We start from the raw sequence: 6733 nt of genomic DNA, 5'->3' as shown, positions 1-6733 counted from the left end.
CTGGCCGGTGGGCATAAGCAGCCTGGTGCAGGGACGTGGGTACCGGGATCCCGGAGAACCTACCCTCCCAAAGGCATGGAACCCTGTGCTAGCGCCTCCGCCCTCTCCCGCCGCGCTCCCCTCTGTCCCCGTTATCCAGGGCAGCCTGGACATCGTGACCTGCACCGTGGTCTGCTTCCCAGGGTCCCCAGGTCGTGTGCAGACGCGATCCAGAGGGAGCTCGCCCTGCATGCAGCCCTGGGCCTCAGAGTTGATGGTGAGGAGGAGCTCAGAGCCCAGTAGGAGGGCAATGCCAACAGGGCTCCCCAGCACTCTGACACCCTCCTCAGAGCTGTGTGCCTCTGCTCAGGAGCCCCTCCTCCTGAACACAGGCTTTGGGACTCTGGCCTCTGAGGAAATCCCGGATTGGCCTCCTGGGGGAGGCCTGCACTGCAGTGAGATGGCTGGGGTTTGGGGTGGAGCGGCAGAAGGAGGGTCTCCTCATGAGGGCCTTGCTCTGCTCCCCAGGGCCACTGTCATCACTGAAGCTTATTCTTGGCTCCACCAGGCCTCCAAAAAGTGTTGGGAGGTAAGGACCCTCTCTTGTTGCTCTTTTTGATTTGTTTGGTTTTGCAGCACTGGTGAGTGAACCTGGATCCTTACACAACTCAGTCAAGTGCTCTACCACTGCATTACCTCTCCTAAGTAAGACCTGTGTTTTTCTTTGTTTTTGCTGGCCTTCAACTCCCTATATAGCCCACAGTGGCCTCAATTCAGAACCTCCTGCCTCAGCCTCTTGTGTCCTTGGATTGCAGGCTTGCACCACCATGCCCATCTGGATCCTGTGCGCTTTTGGGGGGAGGGGTTTTTCGTTTGCCTTTGAAACGGTTTCTTTATGTTGTTTGTTTTGAACTTGGAGTATGTCACTCAGGCTGGCCTCATATTCAAACCAGCCACCTGCCTGCCCCAGCCTCCTATGCTGGGGTCACAGGCGTACCTTGCCAGGGCTGGTTGAACCTGTGTTCTTCCAAAGGGCATGTAATCCCATATGCCTTCACCTCTCTTAGGGAAAGGGAATATGCAGCCCCTGAAGACAAGGAACTTCCCCGACATCTTAATACATCCTTGCAGCCCTGTCGTACTGTGTGAGAAGCATGGCGGGGTCACGGGAGGGTTACTAATGCAGAGAAGAGCTGCGCTTCCCCTCCAAGAAGTGTGGCCTCTGCTGCGCTCCAGAAAACCCCATCATCCCAAACACGAAAGTTGTGGGAATGTGTATGACCCTTTCCAAGGCCCAACTGCACCGCGGAAACCTCCAGGATAACTCTGAAGATTCCTCGGCCTTGGTCTGAAGAGAGGCTGTAATGGGCCTAGATTGCTGAATGGTTGCAGAGATAGGAAAGCTGACAGAAGGCGTAGGTCCAGGACAGGGAGGAAAGAAATACGAGGGAGGAAGCTGAGGCCAGAGCCCCAGGGATGTTGCTGGGCAGAGAAGGGTGTTTGTTTGAATCACGTGAATGAAGAAGGGTTGTTGATAATTCCTCAGTATGACCACCAGCAGCAACAGCAGTGACTGACTAGGATTCATTGAACCGTGAGTGAGAGAAATCCAGAAAATCAAAGCAGGGAGTTTACTGGGCCACTTAACTGAAGACTTCAGGCACTTAAGCCGTCCTGCCTCTAATCATCACATAATGTCATAGCAACCATCTCTTGGTTTAATTTTTTCAGAATTGGCTTTATTTCCATGTAGAGTCTCCTTGTAAGGCAGCAGGATTTGCAGGCCAGGTTCAGATCCCTGGGCCTATGGTCCCCAGTGGACAGAGCTTGCCAATTTCCTAGTAGTTGCAGCTGGTGCCAGACGTGGCCCTCTTTGGCCACATTAGGATCATGTGCCTGACCTGCAGAATCTCTGATTGGCCAGGCTGCAGTTATGTGTCCAACTGGCATTGGGGTCTATTCTATCCCAACTTGATGGATTGACAAGTGGGTGTTGGTGAATGTTGTCCTCTCAAAATAAAACAGGTACAATTCTTGCAGAATGCAGAATAGATACTGAAATCTCTTTACTAAGCCCTTGGTCAGTGCTGCAGATGGTGCACAGTGGGGCTAGGAAGACCACAGCCCCCATTTGAACTCTGCCTTTCAACATGACTGTAATGAGACCTTTGCAAGCAAACAGGCTGATCTCTGAAATCAACAGGCTATTCTCAATAAACAGGACAATCATAAAGAAAATTTAGGACAGTGTATACAATCTGCCCAGAGCCAAGAAGCCCAATGATTGTCTACACACCTGTGCTGACCATCCTTTGACTCTGTCATAAGCATTCCTTTATGATCATAGCCCCTTCCCAAGTCCCATATACATGTAGTTTTCTTTCCCAGCTAGCTGCTGAATTCTGCCTCCAATCTCAGCCTCTCTTCATAGGAATAAACCTTTTTTCCCCGAAGCCAGGATCTGAGTGGCCTCACACATGCAGTTTGTACCACAGTGCCCTTCCTTCATCCCTGCGGAAACTGCTGTTCTTGCAGGACCCTCTAGAGCTGAGAAAGTCCCCTGTGTCCTTGTTACTGTTTTGGCAGTTTCCCTCTTAACATTATTGCCCAGGTGGGCACCCCAGACCTCACCCCCCAAATTAGGGGGCAAGCTTGGTGGAGCAGATGCTTCCTGGATCTCTTCTTCTTGCTCACTTTGGGAATTCTTATGGGGATCTCAATGGAGCACAATTTTTCCCGTCCTACTCTCTCCCCACCGACTTCTCCACTGCCCCCCTCCTCCCCATACCGGGGGTCGAACTCAGGACTTTGCGCTTGGCAGGCACCACTGAGCTACATCCCTGGCCCTCCATTTCTTAATAGTCTCAGGAGGCCCTGGGGGAAGCCCTCTGCTTAGACAAGGGCTTCCTTAAAATTTCTCTCTTAAATCCCACATTTGGGCGTCTGTCTCAACCCAAGGGCCTAGTCTAGCTCCTCCCTCACTGAGGGGATAGTAAGGGGCGACACCTCCATACCCCCGCAAGGGAGGGCGGGGTCAGCCAGGGCCCCACCCCTCATACCCCTCACAGTCTGCTGCCTGCCACTGCCACCGGGTGAGATGAGGAAGTGGGCAGAGGGGGCCCAGCCGGCCGTTGACTCACAACCGCAGTGTGGGGCTGGGTAGGGGTCAGAGCGGGCATGGATGGGGAAAGGAATGGTGGGGTGATGTGCCTGCAAGGGCTGGGCACGGAACACAAGGTTCTGTGCAGACAAAGCACCTGGCCCTCTCCCCGTGAGCGTCCTGTTATGACTTAGTTTTGCTCACTTAAGAGAGCAGGACCATCCAAAATACAGAACTGGGCATAGGGTAGGAGACTCCCCGGTGCCGGCTCTCTCGCAAGTCTCCTCCCCAACCAGCCAGCTGGAGCTGGAGCCCCTGCACCCTTCCAGGCTTCAGCCCGGTTCTGCAAGCCCCGCCCTGCTAACGGGGCTACTGTAGCCACGCCCCCTCAGGACGCCTCCTGGCCTAGGTGAGGTATCTTGATCCTTGGAAATACTTCCAGTTTGACAAATTGAGCCCTGGGGGCAGGAAATGAATCTGGCCCATAACCCTCTTGCATGCGTCCCAGAACTCCTAAAACCAAAGTGTGGATATAAAATGCGATTCTTCAAGTCGGCTGACCCAATGAATCCACCGTCCCATCTTTTGTCCAAGCACAGCTGCACCCCCCTTTTATGGGGGACACCTCACTTCTAGGCCACTCGCTGATACTAACTCTGCTCTGAAGAACGGAGGAGCCCTCTCCCCTTCTCCACTCCACTGGGGGCACACCTTGAACCCTGATCCTCCTGGGTTATTGTTTATGTCTCCTGCAGCTCCAGGTTCCTTGGAGCAAGGGCACAGCTCCATCCATTCTGGGCCTCACTCAGCCACTCCAAGCTGGAAATAAGAGCTTTCATCCAACCCACAGAGAGCCCAGTTCTGTGTGACCTTGGCCAAGACCTTGCTCCTCTCTTAGCTTTCCCACCTGTGAAATGGTCTGGGTGCTATTTCTGGGTACCACTTGCCCTATAGCCAAAGCTGGCACACTTTCTGTAGAAGTCCACTTAGTAAATACTCTAGGCAAGTTGGATATGGGTCTGTATCACATGTCCTTTTTTTTTTGCTATGCTGGGATTGAACCTGGAGCTTCATGCATATATAAAAGCTCTTTGAATAACCCTTTAAAAATGTAAAAAGCATAATTAGCTCGAGAGTTGAACAACACAGGTAGACCTACAAACACTTGGGAACTCTTGCAGGTGACAAAGGGACCTGATTAAGCATCTTTACCAAAATAGTGAGGTGAGAGGGAGAAAGCTGGAAATAGCTTAAGTGCACATCCAAAAGATAGAGGGTAGTGAAACGTGTGCACGTCCTTGTCTGCAGAGCTGGCAGCACTCAGAAAGAGTGAGGGCAGCCAGTGTGGTGACACATATGTAATTCCAGCCCTCTGGGAGGATCACAAATTTGAGCCCAGCCTGGAGAATTTAGCAATTTAGCCTCAGTCTCAAAATAAAAAAATAAAAGGGTGAGGGATGTAGCTCAGTGTAAAGATTGTGGCTTTAGTCCCCAGTAGAGAAAGAGTGGGGAGAGGCAGGGTGTGTTTGATTGTGAATGACATGGATGATATTTTATTTTGTTGAGGCAGGGGTCTTGCTATGTAGTTCAGGTAGCCTGTTTGGCCTTGACTTTCTGGAGATCTGTGAGAAACCAGGGGTAAAGACGAAGGGCTAGGCTGAGTTCCCCTTGAGACAGGGGGATAAAGACAGAAAGCTGTCCCCTGCCCTCGGGCTATTCCTTAGCATGCTGGTGTCAACCAGTTTTGGGGAGAGAAACAGCTGAAGTCTAATTACAGAAAATACACATTTGGGTGCAATCTGTAAATTATGAGAACCCAATGAACTTTCCCTGAACTCTGGATCACACGCTTGCTTGCTTCTTCTTTGTGTTAGTCTAATAAAAAGTGAGAAGCACAGTCAGTACGGGACTCTGTTCACTAGAGTAGAGAGCCCCCTGGCCACCCTTTTCTAAATTATTTTTGTGTCTTTGTTCTTTAAGCCTCATCATCCCCTGGGTCAGCATAAAGTTGGAGCCTGGCCTCCTACAACAATCCACCTGCCTCAGCCTCTCCAATGCCAGAGTTGCAGTCGTGTGCCACCACCCATGGTTGGCAAAGATTTTTTTGTTGTTTGTTTGTTTGGTCCTGGGGCTTGAACTCAGGACCTTGCATTTGTGAGGCAGGTGTGACACCACTGAGCTAAATCCCCAGTCTCTAGTAAAATTTTTAATGTATTATTGACTGAAAAGAGCAAGTTGCTGGGCTGGGGATTTAGCTCAGTGGTGCTGCCGCTTGCCTCACAAGCTCAAGGTTCTATCCCCAATAACAAATGAATTAATAAATAAATGAGCAGGTTGCCAAATGGTATGTAAAACATGCAGGAATCAAGGAACAGAAAGACACAGCACACGTGTACACACGGTCTGGCAAAGCCACTCCAAACTCACTGCCATGGTTACCAATGCCATGGGAAGGGACTGCAGGAAATGTGGTCACAGAGATACATTAAGACATCAGGCAAGTTCTTTGTCTTCAGGGGCTGCATATTCCCTTTCCCTAAGAGAGGTAAAGGCATACGGGATTACATGCTCTTTGGGAGAACACAGGTTCAACCAGCCCTGGTGATCTATGCCTGTGATCCTAGCATAGGAGGCTGAGGAAAGGAGATAGCTGGTGTGAATATAAGGCCAACCTGAGTGACATACACACTTCAACTTCAAAACAACTCAGTGATGACAGTGGCCCTGGGGAACAGAGCAAGGCCCTCATGAGGAGACCCTCCTTCTGCTGCTCCACCCCAAACCCCAGCCATCTCACCACAGTGCACATCTCCACTAGGAGGCCAATCCGGGATGTCCTCAGAGGCCAGAGTCCCAAAGCAGGTGTTCAGAAGCTCCTCAGGGGCTCCTGAGCAGAGGCACACAGCTCTGAGGAGGGTGTCAGAGTGCTGGGGAGCCCTGTAGGCATTGCCCTCCTTGGGCTCTGGGGCCCTGCTCACCATCAACTCTGAGGCCCAGGGCTGCATGCAGCACGAGCTCTCTCTGGGTCGTCTCTTCTCACGGCCACGGTGCAGGTCACGATGTCCAGGCTGCCCTGGATAACGGGGACAGAGGGGAGCGCGGTGGGAGAGGGCGGAGGCGCTAGCACAGGGTTCCATGCCTTTGGGAGGGTAGGTTCCCCTGGATCCCGGTACCCACATCCCTGCACCTGGCTGCTTATGCGCACCGGCCAGTTTGAACCAAGAGGTCAGCCAGGTGCGGGGGCACGTGTCTGAGAGGGCGGAGGCTAGCACAGGGTTCCATGCCTTTGGGAGGGTAGGTTCCCCTGGATCCCGGTACCCACATCCCTGCACCTGGCTGCTTATGCGCACCGGCCAGTTTGAACCAAGAGGTCAGCCAGGTGCGGGGGCACGTGTGTCCAGACCGGGCAGGTCCAAGGCAGCCTGAGCAATTGAGCGACTGAGGAAACCCTGTCCCCAGATCAGCAACAACAAGAACAGGGGTGAGGGAAGTGACCTGTTGTGGAGGTAGCTCGTGACAAGACCCTGAGACCATCCCGAGGGTGGAAAACAAGTAGAGAAACCAAACTCTGACCCACTTGGAGCACTCCGTTGGGCCATGCCCTCTCCCTGCCTTAGGCCCGCCTTGTTAAGTGACCTACACATTTTATCTGCT

At 52.4% G+C, this 6733-nt stretch overlaps 1 protein-coding gene and 1 long non-coding RNA gene across 2 annotated transcripts in view; one reads left to right on the top strand and one right to left on the bottom strand.

The window, feature by feature from the left end:
- Positions 1-6733, top strand: part of Rtn2 (reticulon 2) — a 54759-nt gene that overhangs the window by 36951 nt on the left and 11075 nt on the right. The gene's annotated exons all lie outside the window — the stretch shown is intronic.
- Positions 4566-6313, bottom strand: LOC117286880. The gene is made up of 3 exons (XR_004518022.1): positions 6058-6313; positions 5877-5986; positions 4566-4701 (listed from the first exon to the last, which is right to left on the bottom strand). It is a non-coding gene; the product is annotated as an uncharacterized LOC117286880 (long non-coding RNA).

This window comes from Fukomys damarensis, unplaced genomic scaffold (assembly GCF_012274545.1).
Source record: "Fukomys damarensis isolate Sample0158 unplaced genomic scaffold, DMR_v1.0_HiC HiC_scaffold_19, whole genome shotgun sequence".
In the NCBI taxonomy this organism is placed as follows: domain Eukaryota; kingdom Metazoa; phylum Chordata; class Mammalia; order Rodentia; family Bathyergidae; genus Fukomys; species Fukomys damarensis.
This window is presented reverse-complemented; position numbering and strand designations above follow the sequence as displayed.